General features: G+C 38.7%; 1 protein-coding gene and 1 long non-coding RNA gene across 7 annotated transcripts in view; both read right to left on the minus strand.

The window, feature by feature from the left end:
* TCF12 (transcription factor 12) overlaps nt 1-19,311 on the minus strand; it is a 370,182-nt gene that overhangs the window by 270,012 nt on the left and 80,859 nt on the right. The window lies entirely within an intron of this gene.
* LOC116564545 lies at nt 1,550-18,375 on the minus strand. The gene is made up of 3 exons (XR_004274958.1): nt 18,365-18,375; nt 8,088-8,092; nt 1,550-3,558 (listed from the first exon to the last, which is right to left on the minus strand). It is a non-coding gene; the product is annotated as an uncharacterized LOC116564545 (long non-coding RNA).

Consider the following 19,311-nt stretch of genomic DNA (forward strand, 5'->3'; position numbering starts at 1 on the left):
GCCTTTCTAAGACACTACAGTTGATGAGTGATCCTCTTAAAGTATGAAAACGAATTCATCATCTCAGCTAAGACTACAAAGGAACCACTGCATCTATTAACTTCCATGTTTCACCACACTGGTAACTAACAATTTTTATGTAAGAACTTTTTTTTTTTGTAAATCAATGTACATGAATTACTTTCATTTAAAAAAAAAAAACAGTGTATGAGGAGCTATCCACAAATTCTTTCAATGTAATTCCTCTGGATCTGGACACCAGATGCATTTGAAGTATTTAAAGTTCTTAGGTGGTAATCTTCTCTTTCTCTTCACTTTTTATAGGCTACAATTCTATCCCATTATGTCGTTTAATACATGATTTCCAGATTGAGGGTTATTCTAAGTGAAACAAAACAGGTTCTGTGATCAAAGTCCCAAGGGGAAAATTTAGGTACATAAATAAATGTGAAAAAGCAAGCAGGAGAGTGCCCCTAAGAAACCTCAATAAATGTGATTTTAGTGAAATGCGCACAGGCTGGGTGCGGTGACTTATGCCTGTAATCCCAGCACTTTGCGAGGCTAAGGCAGGCGGATCACTTGAGGTCAGAAGTTCAAGATCACCCTGGCCAACATGGTAAAATCCTGTCTCTACTGAAAATATAAAAATTAGCAAGGCATGGTGGCAGGTGCCTGTTAGTCCCACCTACTCTGGAGGCTGAGGCAGGAGAATGGCTTGAACCCAGGAGGCACAGGCTGCAGTGAGTGCCACTGCATTCCACACTGGGTGACACAGCAAGCCTCCATCTCAAAAAAAAAAAAAGGATAGGGGGCACAAACTCGTAAGTCATATAGGACTAGACTTGAATGTTCCTTCTCAGCTATGAAATACATTTTCATGATTTCCAAAGTATATTAAAAATATAATGAATAAGCCTGATGTTACCTTAAATATCTTTAAACGTAAGACATAACCAAACGTTTTAATTTAGGAATCACCTTTTTCTAACCTCAGCCTTCTACCTTGAAGAACTCCTTCCTCTCCCTCACCTACCGTATACCCAAAGGAAGCAAGCTTGTTGCCTGGTATGCATGGTTCTTGTATATGTGGAGCTAGTGTAATAAAAAGCTGTCAATATTACTGATTGGCACTATTCTTCCAATTATGGAATGGTCTAAGACAGAAATTCTGGGTATTTTCTTTGCAGCACTGGCAAGCTCCTTTGGCAGCAGCAGCTCTAAAGCCAGGAATTCTTACCATCTTATCATTAATAAAGCTGACGTTCTAGTCTTCTTATGTCACTATCTTGTATCTCATTTTCATTTTGTTCCAAAGTCAGTATCAAGAACCTTTTTTGGGTGGCTCATGACTGAAATCCCAGCACTTTGAGGTCAGGAGTTCAAGACCAGCCTGGCCAACATGGTGAAATCACGTCTCTGCTGAAAATACAGAAATTAGTCAGGTGTGGTGGCAGGCGCCTGTAATCCCAACTACTGAGGAGTCAGGATAATCGCTTAAACCCGGGAGGCGGAGGTTGCAGTGAGCCAATATCACACCACTGCACTCCAGCCTACCAGCTTGGCTGACACAGCAAGACTCTGTCTCAGAAAAACAAAAAACAAAGAAAACGCTTTTCTGAGTATGGGTCCTTGGATTAGTTTTCCACTTTGCCTTTCTTGCCTGAGCCATACTTATAACACATTCTCCACGGTACTTACCTTGTTTCTTTAAAGCAGGGGTCCACAACCCCTGGGCCACGGATGGCTACTACTCTGTGGCCTATTAGGAACCAGGCTGCACAGCAGGGGGTGAGCAGTGGGTAGGAACCATTACGGCCTGAGCTCCGCCTCCTGCCAGATCAGGTCACATTAGATTTTCACAGGCGCCATGAACCCTGTTGTGAACTATGCAAGGGATCCAGATGGCGTGCTCCTTATGAGAATCTAATGCCTGATGATCTGAGGTGGAATAGTTTCATCCCAAAACTATCCCCTGCAACCCCCACCATCCACAGAAAAATTTCTTCCACAAAATCAATCCCTGGTGCCAAAAAGGTTGGGGACCTCAACTTTAAAGTGTAACAAAAACCAATGTATTTGCAAAGAAATAAATTCAGAGTCATACAGATTTTTCTCCAATTTATTAATGTTGTCTTATTTACACCTAATTCAATAGCAAGTTTTGTATCTCCTTGTCTTTGGGTCTTTCCAAACATTCCACTCAGCTTTCATAAGATAATCTTCTTTATGAATCCATCTGCTTAATTTTAAATAAGTAATTATTAAGAAGTTTGGGAACCAATAAAATTGGCTCTTGGTAAGGGTACAACTCATATGATTGAAGCAGAAGTATGAAAGCATACTAGAGTATAATGGACTGGACACAATGATCAGTAAGTTGTGATCATCAATTGGTATATTTTTTAAGGAAGATGGGAGGGGTGGTTACTCTGTTTGGTAAAGAAAGCCTCAATGTCCTCACCTTTTAAAAATGAAAATACCAATACCTTTCTTTTAAAGCTCCCATGAAGATTAAATAAAATAAAAGGCATAAAGTACCTAGAAGTATCTGGCACATATCAGATGCTCAAAAAATACTCTAAGCAAGCACTGAATGAAACCAAACTCCATACTTAAAAAAAAAAAATCTCTATGAAACAAGTCTTGTTCAAATAATCTGTTTGAGATAAAAACTGTCTAGGACTATTTCTTATAATCCCAGCTAAAGTTTTACTATGTCAACCAAAACAAAAATTTTAAATTCCTCAATAGCATAATTACCACATTTAATGTCTCTTATACAACAGTTAGAGGACAAGCCTCAATGTGCTTAGAAGAGAAGGAAAACCACCTGGAACTGTGCACTTTATTCTACTCCTACCCATGTACGCTAGAAATAGTAACATGTTCTCCTTTCAATTCAGATATTTCATTAAATTAGGGTATTATCATTTCCTTCTACTAATCACATGGCCTATCAAGAAAAGATCTATCCGACAAATATTGATCACTAGGGTTCACAATTTTTAAAAAATCTGTTAAACTATCTGGAATCATACTCCCTACTATTATAGGTCAAACCCACAAAATAAATACAGTATACAGTTGTCCCTCAGTATAAGCAGGGCACTGACTGAACACCCCTGCATATACCAAAATCAGCACATACTCATATTCCTGTGGAACTCACCTATAGGAAAAGTCAGCCCTCCATATATGCAGGTTGCACATCCCATTAACATTGTATTTTCAATTCATGTTTGGTTTAAAAATAATCTAAGTATAAATGGACCAATACAGTTCACACCCATGTTGTTCAATGGACAACTGCACTAAATATAAGAACTCATATATGTTAGGTTTCAGTCACTGTGGTAAAATCATAGGAAGTCTAAACAAGTTCTTCTCTGTAAAGAACAAGCATTTTATCCTTGTGCTCTCCTATACAAGCTTGTTTTCCTAAGACAGATTCTGAGCCACATAACTCATTCAGAATAGCATTCCCAAACTGCTTTCTTATGATTGACAATAATCCTGATCCACACCTGTATGCTAAGCCACTGTTGATGTCATTGTTTCCTGTTCCAACACTAGTTTAACCTGCTAGCTCAGGAGCTTACCCATGCCTTCCCATTTCAGCATGACACAATGGCCTCAGCTTGGACCTCGACAAGAGAAATACTATCAATGTTCTGCCCCAGTTCTTTGCCCCATGCCCCATCTTGACCCACATTATGCCCAATGACTAACTAGAAATGCTCACACCTTCCATATTTGAAAGTTAAACTTTTTTCTTAAACTGAGACTTTTGTTAAGCATGTCTATAATTTTGTTCTATAAGGGATAGCAAAGAAGCAGAAGAGATAATTCCTACTCTCAAGATGCTCTTAATGTAACTGAAAAATATAAAGGGAAAGAAGTAAACATGAAATTGGTATAACATACATAAAATCTTAAAAAAAAAAAAGTGATGTCTTACCCTCTCTCCATCTATCTCATATAATAAAAAATTAAACCTTGTTACTCTTTAATTTCAAATATGATATAGTTTCCTTTGATATAATCCATACCACCCTCAGTTTCTTATGCACACCTACTCATGCTCTTCCATGAAGACTTCCCTGATTAACTAAAAGAAAGCTTAGCATTGTGACACCTACACATAGTCCCAAAATGCTTCCACATATGCCACCTGAAATAACATGCTTACCTAACTGCCCATATAGAAAAATAAACCACTTAATACATGTTTATTGAACACATTTCCCAAGTGATCTTATTCATCCATCTATTTAATAGATGGTTATATTAGCTTTGAGTAGGATGCAATGGTTCTCTATGATTCTTGTCTACCTTAGATGGCTTGAACATTTGGAAAATTTAATGTTTGAGGCAAAATATAATACATAGAACTTAGGCAACAGGTTAAATAACAATAGATGTCCCTCTCACTACTTCCACATTTTTTCCAAAGGGAAAAGCACCCTTTCAAAAGGGTTAACCTACTAATACCAACACATGCGAAACATTGCTATGCAAAATAGTGTTTCTCCAGCTCTATACTTTAAGAAATATAAACACAGGGATTACAACGAATTGAACTCTCTGCAAGAGGACCTCAAGATGAGCTTGATACATCTGCTTCTGCTCCTATCCCAATTATTAGCAGGTTTGCCACTCATCCCCTAAACACATCAGTTAAAACTATGCTATGTAAATAAGGCACACATGTCCCAGTTTTTCTGATGCAATTCTTATCTCACATACACTTCCTCTTGATGAGGTTGTCAAGTGTACACTTAACTATGACTGGGTTTTTATAAATGTGAAATCACCTTTGCAAAGATCATGACAGTGAGAGAAATCTAGTATGGTTGACCCCATCTTGCTTTAAGCTCAAAGGCTGGCTGTCCTCACTTATTCCTGGATATAGGCCAAGTTAACCAAGGGAGAAATTGAGTTTATACTTAAACTTGGAAGCAAGGATGATAACAGTCCCTCCCTAAAATTAACCCTCCTCCTTGGTCAGAGAAAGAAAATTAATGAAAGGTCACAAGGTTAGGATTATGGGAGGGGTACGAATTCTAATAAAATGTAGGCATAGTTTCTATAATCTTTTGCTTCTCAGGAGTCATGTGGTCAGAGATCACAAGATTTGTGACTTCCCCAATTGATCCTATAGATAACATCACTATTGTAGAACCTAAGGGTGATCTTTTGAGATGTTTGTTTCAGAGTTTTTCATTCTGACAACAAATTGACTCCACTGGGACCAATGACTCATGACTCAGCCGGTCCTGTGGTCTCTACCCAGAGGTGGGTAGACCCAGCACATGAGGACCGTTTTCTGTAGCCCTATAATTTCATTCTAAACCAATCAGCAAAAGGATAATTCTATATCCTCTTGGCCAGCACATTACCCATTAAAAACCTTATTCTCCCTCCGAGTTCTCAGGGAGGCTGATTTGAGTAATAATAAACTCATGTTCTTCTGTTTGGCCAGGCTTGCATTAATTAAACTCTTTCTTTACTCCATTCGATAACACTGTCTCAGCAAATTGGGTTTATCTGTGCAGTGGGTAAGAAGAGCCCATCAGGAGATTACAAATATGTGAGACTTTGTGAATAAATGAAGTTTAATTCCTATGTCTAACCAAAGGAATTAATACTCATCTGTTCAAAACACATGGTCACCACATTTACAGCAAAAGGCAGTGAGTAAAATACTTCTCAAATACCTTTAATGTTGTCTGCTAGCAAGCTGCACCTAAGCCAATGCTGCCTACCAAAGTATTAGAACCTTGCCTACTTTCTCCTTAGGTTGATTCCTAAAACTCTTTTCTACCAAGGTATCAACTCCTCTAATTCTTAACAGCTACCAAATTCCAAAAACAGTTTGGTCTTGACTTTCTTACCAAAGATTTATTCAAATTAAAGTCAACTTAATTCTCTTGTAAGCTTTAGTCAGTCCAGGCTTTTCACCTCATTCTAAATTTTTATCCATACATCTCAGCACAGAATCAGAGGGTTTCCCTTACTGTATAAAAATAACCGGTAGTTAGTGTGGCTCATCAGCAACCAAAGCGACACCTTTTGTTGTTACTGTTTCAATCTCTCTCTTTTGATTTTGTTTTGTTTACTTTGAGAAAAGAACTTTTATCTGAAGAATATGAGCCCTTTCAAATTATCAGGCCCCGGGTAAGGCATGGTGGCTCATACCTGTAATCCTAGCACTTTAGGAGGCCAAGGCAGGTGGAGAGCTTGAGCTCAGGAGTTCAAGACCAGCCTGGGCAATATGGTGAAACCCTACCTCTACAAAATAATACAAGCTGGGCATGCTGGCATGTGCCTGTGGTCCCAGCTACTCAGGAGACTGAGGTGGGAGGTTGGCTTGAGCCCAGGAAGCAGAGGTTGCAGTGCACTGAGATCTTGCCACTAAACTCTAGCTGGGGCGATAGAGCTAGACCTGTCTCAAAAAAAATTATAAATCAGGCCCAAAGAGGCATTAAAATGAGGCAGCAATTACACCCTACTTCCTCACTTTTGAGCTACGTATTCATCTGTCGATTGCTTCCTACTGCAACAACTAGCGATAAATTAACCTAATGGCACACAGACAGCTTAACAATGTATAGCCAATCACTAATCAATGTTATTTCTGTAAACTAACAAAAATTTCTAACAATTTTGTATCAGTCCACCTGTTTAGCCTCTAAAAATCCACCTGTAAAAGATGCTAATCAATGTGCATATACAGAGCAACTTGAATCTATGCTCCCAGGTTGCAATCTCAACCTTGGCCCCAATATACTCTCTAGTTCTATATTAATTTTGCCTCAGCTTCTTCCTTTTAGGTCAACACTTTGTTTTCCTAAGTTGCTTTTTGACTGGCTTTCCAAGATCCTAGAACTAAAATCTAAAATTCAACAGCAACACCTCAACCCTCATTGGGTGATTCTTACATTCGTAGAGTTTGTGATACACAGAGGTTTGCCAAATTAATCTGGTGTCCCTTGCCTTCTTTCCCAGATTGTATTATCTGACAATCCCCTCTTTTCTAAAACCAGGTCAAGAAGAAGAAATATACACGTATATTTAAAGAACAAGTATGTAAGGCCACATGCCAGACTCACCAGGAATTCAGTACAAGGTATGACTTTTTACAATCTAAAGAATGCAGCAGTGCTCAGGCAGAAAAAAAAAAAAAACCTCTCACATATCCTGGGGGTGGTTTAGTTTTTCATTGGGTGGTTTTTTGTTTGTTTGTTTGTTTTACAATATTATCAATAATTCTGCACTAAACAACTTTGTATATCTATTTTGATACAGTTTTGCAAATACATTTAAAGTAAACAATGTTGGGCTAGAGGGCTACAGCAGAGCTCTGCAACCTTTTTCGTAAAGGAACAGATAATAATTATTTTTGGCTTTGCCCATATGGTTCTGTTGCAACAACCCGATTGTGCCTTGTAGTGCAAAAGCACTATAGGCAATACAAATAAATATTGGGGTGGCTGTGTTACAACAGAACTTTATTTAAAAGAAATAAGCGGTGAGGCAGACTTGTCTCAAGGGCGATAACTTGTGATACTCCTTAAGTTAGCTAGAGGGCATATACATTTAAATGGCATTGCTAGACTGAAGGATTTATGCCTTTGAAATTTTTATTTACTTCTCAAATGGATCCTTTTTTTTTTCTTTGTATGGGGCTATGAGGCCCTCAAATGCACACTCTAGAGAGAGCATGCATAATCTCAGCGTCAACTGTGTCAAGGGCCTGAGATTTTGCCCTACTTGTAAACTAACAAGGTAGCCTGCCACCCTTTCAAGGATGAAGGTAGAGGACATGACACTCAGATCAGAGACAAATGACTTATTAGTCACATCCCAGCAAGGAGCTTAAATATCAGCACGTTTCCATCAGTTCCCCTTATGCCCACATATCATGGAAGCAACATGGATGAGCCCAAATGGATGTCTGCATACCCAGTTCATTTACAGGAAAGTAAGCCTGAGTTCAGGAATCCCAAATATATAATGCACAGTAATTATAGCTGACTTTTGCTCTGGAGAGAGAAATTATTTCTATTATATACACGTAAACATACCTGCCCTTTGTTCCAGAGGGAGAAACTATGTCTATTTTCCATGGCTGTTTACTATACAAGCATCCCTGGAAGGATAGTCCAAAACAAAGGCAGTCAGTGCTTCTGCTTGCAAAACATGTGGAAATGCAAGAAGCCCAAGGACAATCACCTTCTAACAATATGTACCCCTTGTTTCTACATTGTCTTAGGCTCCCAATGAATTTTTCTATAAGCATGCAATTCTATCAACTAAGATGATTAATCTGACCAACAAACGGAGGACCAAATGTATTTAATTTTCCTTTTGAATTATATAAAAGGCTACTACAAACAGGATCTGTAAGAAGCAAGATGAGGTCAATCTATATAGTACTGACTTCCACTAGGTCCTCTAGGGTCTTGGAAAAAATAAGCTTGACAAATCCCATAAACCATCAAAGTCTACCTTAGAAATTCAAGTGGCTTCCTCTTTATGTTTCTATGTTGACCTTTCCACTTAAACTAAAGCATTAATCCAGGAATAGCAAGTTGTATAAGCAATTACACAGAATCTACCTTGTAATCTGTCTGGATGAAGAAGTCCAAGTCAATTTCTGGCTAGTGACTTGATGCTGACCTGAATACCTTTTAGAGATAAAATCGTAATACTAACAATTTCAGCTAAAGTCAGGGACTGATTTCATAATACCTATCCTAACCAGATGACTCCATCCTAGAGATAAACTACCTGCAGGCTACACCTAAAGAATAAATGAGTCACACAGCCCCTCCAGGAAATTCCCCCAATTAATCTAGGTTAGACTCATTTTGGAGAAATCTCAGCAATCATGAGAACTACATAATGTTTCCTCAAATACCTAAAGGTCTCTTAAAATCACTCTTACAATACAAGTCATTATGTTTCTGCTAAGTGGAGAAACTGTCTGAAAAACATGACATGGGGCTATGTAGCTCTCAAATGGACACTCCAGAGAGAGCACCCATACTCTCACTGTCAACCATGAAGGGTCTGAGATTTTGCCCTACTTCTAAACTCAGCCAAACTTCAATCAGCCAAACCTCTCCTGTTTGTTCATACAACAGCCAGGTGGCATTCAGCCACTTTATGGAATGACTGAGCAATGGCTACAAGAACGGGGGGGGGGGACAAGACTTCTGAAGACACTGACAGGTATTTTGCATGTAAGGTTAGAGGGTTGGGGCCATCTCTGGTTATGCGGAATGAGAACCAAACCATGGGCAGAGCCATCTGGACGGGGTGGTAGACCCCGCACTATGTTAAATTTAAAGCACTTGAATTTTGTTTTTGGTTTTTCAATTAAGACAAGGCCTGCCTCTACTGTCCAGGCTGGAGTGCAGTGGCGCAATCTCAGCTCACTGCAACCTCTGCCTCCAAGGCTCAAGTGATCCTCCCACCTCAGCCTCCTTAATAGCTGGGTTTACAAGTGCGCACTGCACCACCACACCCGGCTAATTTTTGTTATTTTTTGTAGAGACAGGGATTTGCCATGTTGCCCAGGCTAGTCTTGAAGTCCTGAACCCAAGCAATCTGCCCACCTTGGCATCTCAAAGTGCTGCGATTACAGGTGCGAGCCACCACACCTGGCCTATTTAAGGCACTTATGACTGTTGATAATAATTTTCTCCTCAGGCTCAAACCCTTCATCTAGAAGAGTCAGTGCAAAAGAAACAAGAGCATTTAAAAAAAAGAAAGGTCCGGAGAACCATTATACCTCACTACCCCCATACCTCGACCCATAAGAACCACTGTAGACAGACTTAGCTATCTGTATATTCACTAAATGGTTATCATACTTCTGACTTAAGACTGTCAACTTTACAAAAGAATCTGGGCAGTTGAACCAAAAATATTTTTTAACCTCCTTTTTGGTAGGCTGTCACCTGAGGGGTGAACCTAGCAGGCTGGCCTGTGGCAACCTCTGCGAGAAAGAATAATAATAAAAAAAAAAAGACACATCATGCCCAGGAATTTTCAAAATAGGTCTATGTAATTGCCAAGATCTTTCATCCTGATCATTAACAATGAAGCGCAAAGAGGACATGATCTCTCTCTGGGGAAAGGCCACATTCAAGTGACCAAACTGCTTACTAATAACCAGGGTCAAAAGAGAGAAGATCAGAAATTTTTTTTGAGTCAATTTTGTGACCACTCCAACACTCAACAATACTGGATTTCCACTGATGGTAGGGAATGAGGAAGTCCCACTGAATATCCTGCCTAACAGCCCACTGTAGAGGGGCTTTTGAGACAGAAGGCATACCATCATTAAGATGCAAATGGTCCCACAAACTGAGTAACACGATACAAATTAGTTTCAAGGTTCCTAAGTGTGGAGAAGTTGGCTCAGCAGAGCGGTGCATCAACACTATAATGTGAAAAGGTATCAACAGCAGTAAGGTAGTATCAATAGACCCAAGGAGTCAAAGGTCCAATGTAGTCAAGATGCCAGCAGAAGACAGGAACCCATGCAACATGACCTAGATGACTGCAAGATAACAATGTTAATTTTTGGCAAGAGCCACAAGTCTGAAATACAGCAGTGTCTTCTCCATCAGAAACATAAAGTACTTTATATCAACAATATCTTGCACCTTACCATTTTTTTTAAAGAGATGAAGGCAAGTATCAAATTGCTAGGGTATTTAAACTCCACTGGATACATTTAAAAGAGCAATGCAACCATTTAATTTTTAAATGTCAATACCAAATATCCAAATCGTATCTTTTGCAATTATTCAACTTATAATTTAGAAATTTAGCTGTTAACTTCAAAACGCACCAGTAGTTTCTTCAGATGAAAAAAATCTGATGTACTTCTCCACATTATAGTACCTTTACACTATGGAAAAAAAATCCTGTAATTTCACTATTTCAGATTCAGATCTTGATGAGCCATAGGACTTTTGAAATGCTTCAATTGGGCCAGGTGCAATGGCTCATACCTATAATCCCAACACTTTGGGGGACCAAGGCAGGCAGGTCACTTGAGGTCAGGAGTTCAAGATCAGCCAGGCCAACATGATGAAACCCCATCTCTACTGATAATACAAAAATCAGCCGGGCTAATTTTCAGGTGTTGGCACACACTTGCAATCTCAGCTACTTGGGAGGTTGAGACGGAAGGATTGCTTAAACCCAGTTAAGCGGAGGTTGCAGTTAGACAAGATCACAGCACTGCACTCCAGCCTGGGCAATAGAGCAAAACTCCTCTAAAAAAAAGAAATCCTTCAATTGTGGCAATACCTGCTTGTCAAGTTTATTTTCTTACTGCAAAATTCTGTTTTTCCCAAAGTCTATATAACACTGTCTGGAATACAGTAGGCACTCGATAAATATGTACTGGATAAATCAAAGTCTAATGTCAAATATTAATTTCTATTGTTTTGCCTTCCTAACACACTGCAATGCCATCTGAGGCAGATTATCTCAAGAAACCTTGGGAAGAGACTATGTATATGAAAATACCATAGTGTCATACAGTTTCACACACATTTAAAAAAAAAAAAAAAACTATAGTTATCTTACACATAATGATCCCAAAACAATTTCTAAAAGTACTGACTCTTAGAGACTCTTAGTAAATCTTTTTTTAATGAGACAGAGTCTGTTCTGTCGCCCAGACTGGAGTGCAATGGCACGATCTTGGCTAACTGCAACCTCCGCCTCTCAGGTTCAAACAATTCTCCTGCCTCAGCCTCCCAAGTAGCTGGCATTAGAGGCATGTGCCACCAGGCCCAGCTAATTTTTGTATTTTCTGTAGAGACAGGGTATCCTCATGTTGGCGAGGCTGGTCTTGAACTCCTGACCTCAGGTGATCTGCTCACCACAGCCTCCCAAAGTGCTACGATTACAGGCGTGAGCCACCGCGCCCAGCCAGTGTATCTTTAAAGCAGTTAAATCAAAGCATCCTACTCTTGATTAGAGAAAAAGAAAGAAAAGTAATATAACTGATCCCTGAGGCACAAGGGAAACTAGGAAGAAAAATAAGCAAAGAAACCAAAACAGATTCAAGAGAATATTCCTGTACAGAATATTCCGACAAACCACCGAGTTCCCCTTAATGGAGGACTCAGGCTGCCTGAGCAGCTTTGCCCAAAATTATGCTCCTTTCTCAAGGCAGCCCACATCTAGTGCAAAGTCATAAAAGCATCGAAATCTAAGTCCAGCGCATGAGTTAGTTGAGGATGTCATTGGAACCGAATCACAACTCAACTTTTCCCTCTGTCCAATTCTACTTCCTTTCCCTGTTTCACAGATGTTGATCTAAAGGGTATTTACTGAACATCCTGCATATTAAACTCTATCTCAGGCTTCCCATGGAATCTAACCTGCAATAATTCCTGAGAGCACACTTGTAGATCTACGCAGCATACAAGAGTTAAAATAATAGTTTCTACCTACATATCTTAACAGGTGAAGAAACAGTACTAAAGAAAAAGATACTAATACTTCTCTAATATTTTCCGTAAAAAAAAAATGCATACCAAGTTATGAACGTATTAAATATCTCAGTGTATTTATCTGTTAACATTATTTTCCAGGCTAGGGCAACACTTCTTTCCTTCTAAACCCAAATAACAGTAATTGAACACATTAACTTAGTATATTAAATGTCAGATTATTCACGGTTTGTTTTATGTGATTTTTCTATTGTAATTTCTAATCAGAATAAAAATTCTCTAAGTATTTCATTTTCTCTAAGCAAATTAAAATTCAGAAAAATATTCTCCTATTAAGATTCCCTGCTTAAGAAGAAGAAAATGCTGTCCTGAAATGTAATAGTGGAATGAAAACACTTAGAAATAATTTAGAGATCCTATTAATAAAAGTATCATTTCCTATATACCCCATTACAAGAAGCAAGGTTAGAATATGAATTAATTACATGGAGAAATGTAGGGAAACACTTCCAGGTCCATTTTCATAGCTGTTTCTCAAAAATGTAATCACTTCTCTTACAAGCTCTTGAAATCATAAAATACTTTAAAAATTGATGGAAACTCTGCCCACAGACTATAAATACCTGAACTGAAAATTGGTTTTTGCCAACACTAAAAATGAGAAAATGTGACTGACTGTGGAGAGTGGAGCTGTTTTGGTAAAACACAGTTTCTGTATTAGGCCATTCTCACATTGCTATAAAGAAATACCTGAGGCTGAGAAATTTACAAAGAACAGAGGTTTAACTGGCTCACAGTTCTGCAGGCTGTATAACCAAAGACCTACAATGTGCTTCTGATGAGGGCCTCAGGAGGCTTACAATCATGGTAGAAGGAAAAAGGGGGGCAGGTGTCTCACATGGGGAGAGCAGAAACAAAAGAGGGAGGATCCCTGACTTATAAACAACCAGACCTCAAATGAACCAACTGAATGAGACTTTACTTATCATCAAGGGGATGGTTCTAAACCATTCTTGAAGGATCTGACTCTGATCCAATTACTTCTACCAGACCCCCACCTCCAACACTGGGAATCACTTTTCAAATAAAAGTTTGGAGTGGACAAACATCCAAACTGCATTAGTTTCTTCTGTTTAACATTTTTTTAAAAAACACGATTGCTGTGGTGAACAAAATTCTTATTAACCATTTTATACACAGTCCTAGACTGATGGCGTCAAGGTGAGTCTAGTATAAAGCCAGCACAAACTCAAAGTCCCTCCTTACTTACCTTAAAAAGGACCTGGGAATTTTCCAACTCACAAAAATTTTAAAAAGTTCAGTTCTACCTGTCCAACCCTGACTCACAGCAATATGACTAAATAAAAATGGGGTCACATGAACTGCCAGAAATTATATTTTAAGTTACATAGTTACATAACACCAAGAACATCTAAGGACTTACCCTACCAAAAGACTGGTTATTTATTATCCTCCAAAATCAAGAGTCTCCAGACTTTTTCTAGAACTAGACTGGTCACATCAGTCATATAAGAAACTATCCAGGAACTTCAGTAAACATGTTTCTCACTCACCCTGGAGCTGTTTTTAAATACTCAGCAAATTAGGCAGTAACAATTTTCCTTATTTTTACTTTAAAGGGCAGGAAAAAAGCTTCCCTTCAGAAAGAAATATCTCTTACAAACGAGATCAGCTCTGACCACCTAAGAGTCAAAAAATTCTCTTCCAGTGAAAAGAATGTGAACTGCTTCTAATGGTTTTTCCTTCCTCTTTGTCTTATCAGTACTATGGCAGGCTTATTTTAAAAATCTTACTTTTATGAAGATTTGTTTTTTACTGAAAGTTAGGCTGCATATCTTGATTGTTTTTGTTTTTTGGGGGCTTTTTCTGGTAGAGATGGGGGCTGATCTTGAACTTGTGGCCTCAAGCGATCCTCTTTCCGTAATCTCCCAAAGTGTTGGAATTACAGGCTGACTTCTCTTTCCTCACCAGCAAATAAAATCAGTGTTATCAATGTTCTTGACTTGAGTCCAAATTTTAGACTTTGAACATTACCTGTCCTTCTCTTACAAGTAGGGAGTTTTTAAAAAGTGGAGGGGACTCTGGGATTGGAGATAACTAAGTGAAACATATAATGAATGCAAAGGAAATAAATAGTTATGCAGAGGTAAGTGTCAGAACTTGATAACAAACCTATGTTAAATATACAAACCCACAATGGATAAAGAAATCTGACTCCCATTCTTACAGAGTCCCTGTGCTTTCCCCAAAAGATTATTTATATTTACACTCAAATATATAAATCCAAATACCTTATTTCATCCACAAAACAGTTCTACACAGAGTCACACAGAGCTTTATGTTATTTTCAAATTGTGTGTGGAAAATTCCATGAAAAATGTTTAACTTCAACTTGGGTTACAGGAGCCACCCACGGACAAAAAGGGCATCTTCTGTGGAACCTAGAATTTTATGTGGCACAGAATAAATTTAAGTTGAGAAATTAAGAAACGTCCTACATGAATGTACTCTTTGCTTGTCTATAATCCTGTTATTTCTTCAGTGTTTCTTCTGTTTTCTCCATCTCCCTTTTCTGCAAAGGTAAGAGTATCAATTTAACACACAGTGTACAAAAAGTAAAGAGAAATATACGATAAATGCTTTCTAATGGTGATAGTAAAAATAGTACTGTGTATTAGGAAATGCTGCCATTCTCATCTTTGGCAATAAATCTACAGGGCACTCAATATTCATAGATAACTAGCACTGGGTTTTTTTAAAGCAATCTAGTTCATGCATACAAAAACAGGACCATGTGGCCATGCACAGTGGCTCACAGTTGTAATCCCAGCACTCTGAGAGGCTGAGGAGGGCAGATGCTTGAGCCTACAAGTCTGAGACCAGCCTGGGCAACATGGTGAAACCCCATATCTACCAAAAGTACAAAATTAGCTAGGCCTGGTGAAGTATGCCTACAGTCCCAGCTACTTGGGAGGCTGAGGTGGGAAGATCACATGAGCCCTGGAAGCAAAGGGTGCAATGAGCTGGGATCGTACCCTTGCACTACAGCCTAGGTGACAGAGACAGACCCTGTCTCAAAACAACAACAAAAAAGCAGGACAATTTTCCATAGTTAAGTATTGAAAAGAACGTTTGATTGGAATTCTAATTTCAAAATGAAAATTATTTTTAGAAGAGCTTATATAATTTTATTTCATAAATTTAGGTCATTATAACTATGTGCTAATTCTGAGGAGAATCAACAAAAGTTGATTTTCCTTATCCAAACAAAGGTAATTTTTCCACAAAGATACCTCTTAATTCTTTGTTATCTAAAACACTTTTTGCTGAAGCATCTATTGACTCTATTGAATCATTCTATTGGCAAATTTCTCTTCTATAATTGTTAACAAATCTAACTCTGTCACAGCCTCTCCTCCACAAGGCACTTTGCATGTGACTGCAACTGTTCTCCAAAGGTTCCTTCATGAACATCATGAAATATTGCAGTTTTCCATTATCTGTAATTTTGCTTTACATTCAATTCATACTATACTGTAACTAGAGAATCACCAATAAAGATTTTGATGCCAACGGACATGGCTAGACACTATAGCTGTGGGATGTCTGAATGGAAATGACTGTAGAGATGAAAACTTCTGTGCCCCTCTGTAATCTCTATCTATAAAAGCCTGGGATTATGAATGCTTGTACGATAAGGGCTTCAATAAACTAGTATCTCAGGGATTTAAGAAATTTTTAAAATAAACACCAATTCATCAGGATGGGTTCAAGAAAAAGCAATTGAGTAAAAATAGTTAATGTAGCCGGGTGTGGTGGTATGTGCGTGTAGTCCTAGTTACTTGAGAGTTGAAGCAAGAGGATCGCTTGAGCCTAGTTATGACTGCACCACCGTACTCCAGCCTGGGTGACAGGGCAAGACCCTGTCTCTTAAAAAAAATTTTTTTTAAAAAGGATTTTTTCGAAAAATTTTACATGGTTAATAAGTGAAGTTACCATATGTGAGTTACCATATATACCACAAATAATTTTTTTATAAAAAATTAAAACAATAAAATATATCCAAAAGAACACACAGCCAGGCACAGTGGTTCATACCTGTAATCTCAGCACTTTGGGAGGATATGGAGGGAGGAGTGCTTGAGGCCAGGAGTTCACGACCAGTTTGGGCAACAAAGTGAGATCCCATCTCTAAGAAGAAAAAAAACGGCCAGGCGAGGTGGCTCACACCTGTAATCCCAGCACTTTGGTAGGCCGAGGTGGGTGGACCACAAGGTCAGAAGTTTGAGACCAGTCTGGCCAATATAATGAAACCCCATGTCTACTAAAAATATAAAACTTAGCTGGGTGTGGTGGTGGGCATCTGTAGTCCCAGCTACTCAGGAAGCCAAGGCAGGAGAATCACTTGAACCTAGGAGGCAGAGGTTGCAGTGAGCTGAGATCGCACCACTGCACTCCAGCCTGGGCCACAGAGTGAAACTCTGTCTCAAAAAAAATAATAATAATAAAATAAAATCAGCCAGGCCTGGTGGCATGTGCCTGTGGTCCCAGCTACTCAAGAGGCAAAGCATGAGGATGGCTTGAGTCCAGGAATTCAAGGCTGCAGTGAGCTATGATCATGCCACTGCACTCGTCTCTTAAATATATATATGACAAAATTATATACATGACAAAATTACATATATATACATAATATTCCTTGATTTTTCAGAAGTTATTTCTCAATCTGTCAGTATCTCACACTTACTACATTAGTCAGCTTTCATCGTACATAAAATCACTGGGAAGCTGGAAAGGACCTTACGGATAATCTAATACTACCTTCTCATTTTACAAAGGAAGAAACATAGGCTCAAAAAGGTAAACTGACTTGTCCAATATTAACAGTTTATGGCAGGGTGAGGGATCTCAGTACATAATTATTTCTTTTATTACAAAGTGAAGAACATTCAACATACTCCAAAAAACTCTCTTAAACAAATTCCCCATTTTATCTTTTTTACTGATTGTCCTCTTCAAACAAACAGAATACATGTCAAATAGATGTATCTTTTTTTTTTTTTATCTTCTCAAAGTAGGTTTGCTAGGGATATCTTCCTACAAATAATTGTGGGGAAAGACAGAAAATACTGACTCATGCTTACCTTCCTGAAAAAAAAATTTAATGTTGGAAGATAAGGAAATAACCTTATTTTCATCTACATGGTTTACTGTTTCTTGCAGAAGAATATTTAGCTATATATTAGGATACTTAATTTTCTTTAAGAAGAAATTCAGGAGGAAATGTTTCACATAATTATATGATGTGAATACCAATACTCTGTAGAACACAATGTATAGACTCTGAAAGAGAAGCTAAGAACCTTAAAACATTCATGAACCTTATATATGACACAATTACTATGCAGTAATTCCTAAAAGTGTTTACCTAAAAAATCTAGCTAACATGGTGCCAAATACACTTTATCTGGCTTGTTAATTGCCATGTCTCATTTTATTGTTGTTGTCTGAGATGAGGTCTCACTCTGTCACCCAGGCTGAAGTGCAGTGGTGGGATCCCAGTTCACCTGCAACCTCTGTCTCCTGGGCTAAAGCAATCTTTGCACCTCAGCCTCCCAAGTAGCTGGGACCACAAGTGCATGCCACCACACCTGCTAATTTTTTGTATTTTTGGTAGAGCTGGGTTTTCGCTGTGTTGGCCAGGCTGGTCTTAAATTCCTTAGTTCAAGCAATCCACCCTCCATGGCCTCCCAAAGTGCTGGGATTCCAAGTGTGAGCCACCGCACCCAGCCAATCATTTTTCAAAGAAAAACTGCTTTAAATTAATAGCAATCTCAAACTCCTGAAATCTCAACTGATCCACCCCCCTCAGCCTGGCTTATTTTTGTATTTTTAGCAGAGACAGGGTTTCACCATGTTGGCCAGGGTGCAGTGGCTCACACCTGTAATCCAGCACTTTGGGAGGCTGAGGCAGGCAGATCACCCGAGGTTGGGAGTTTGAGGCCAGCCTGACCAATATAGAGAAACCCCATGTCTACTAAAAATACAAAATTAGCCAGGCATGGTGGCGCAGGCCTGTAATCCCAGCTACTCAAGAGGCTGAGACAGGAGAATCGCTTGAACCTGGAAGACAGGTTGTGGTGAGTCAAGATCACATCACTGCACTCCAGCCTGGGCAACGAAGTGCCAAACTCCATCTAAAAAAAAAAAAAAACAAAAAAAAACAAAAACACTAGCTAGATGTGGTGATGGACACCTGTAATCCCAGCTACTCAAGAGGCTGAGGCAGGAGAATCGATTGAGCCCACGAGATGGAGCTTGCAGTGAGCCAAGACTGCGCCATTGCACTCCAGCCTGGGTGACAAGAGTGAAACTCATCTCAAAAAAAAAAAATTAATAGCAATCCTAAAACAAAGCCAGTATTGGCAAAGTCATAACTTCTGGCAAAAATGAACACAGTCCATGAGAATAAAAACCTTATCTAATCTCATTGTGAAATTCCAAACATCTAATACGGCACTGGGCACTGGTTCCTTGTACTTTTTGTGGTGATAATATACTTAAATTAAAATCGTAAAATAGTGTTCAATTCAATTTATTATTAACCAAGCACATAGTACATGAATGGTACTATGACAGACATTGCAAACCACAGAAAAATTAGACATCCCTTGTCATAAATGACCTTATAGCATAATAAAAGTGATAGCAATATATCCAATAAAATATAGTAAGTATGGCAAAAAGGTCTATCAAATAAGAGTACAGTAAGAATCCACTGAAGGACGGAGGACGTTTCACC

Source organism: Sapajus apella, unplaced genomic scaffold (genome assembly GCF_009761245.1).
Source record: "Sapajus apella isolate SASKATOON/1434 unplaced genomic scaffold, GSC_monkey_1.0 scaffold37, whole genome shotgun sequence".
NCBI classification, from domain to species: Eukaryota; Metazoa; Chordata; class Mammalia; order Primates; family Cebidae; genus Sapajus; species Sapajus apella.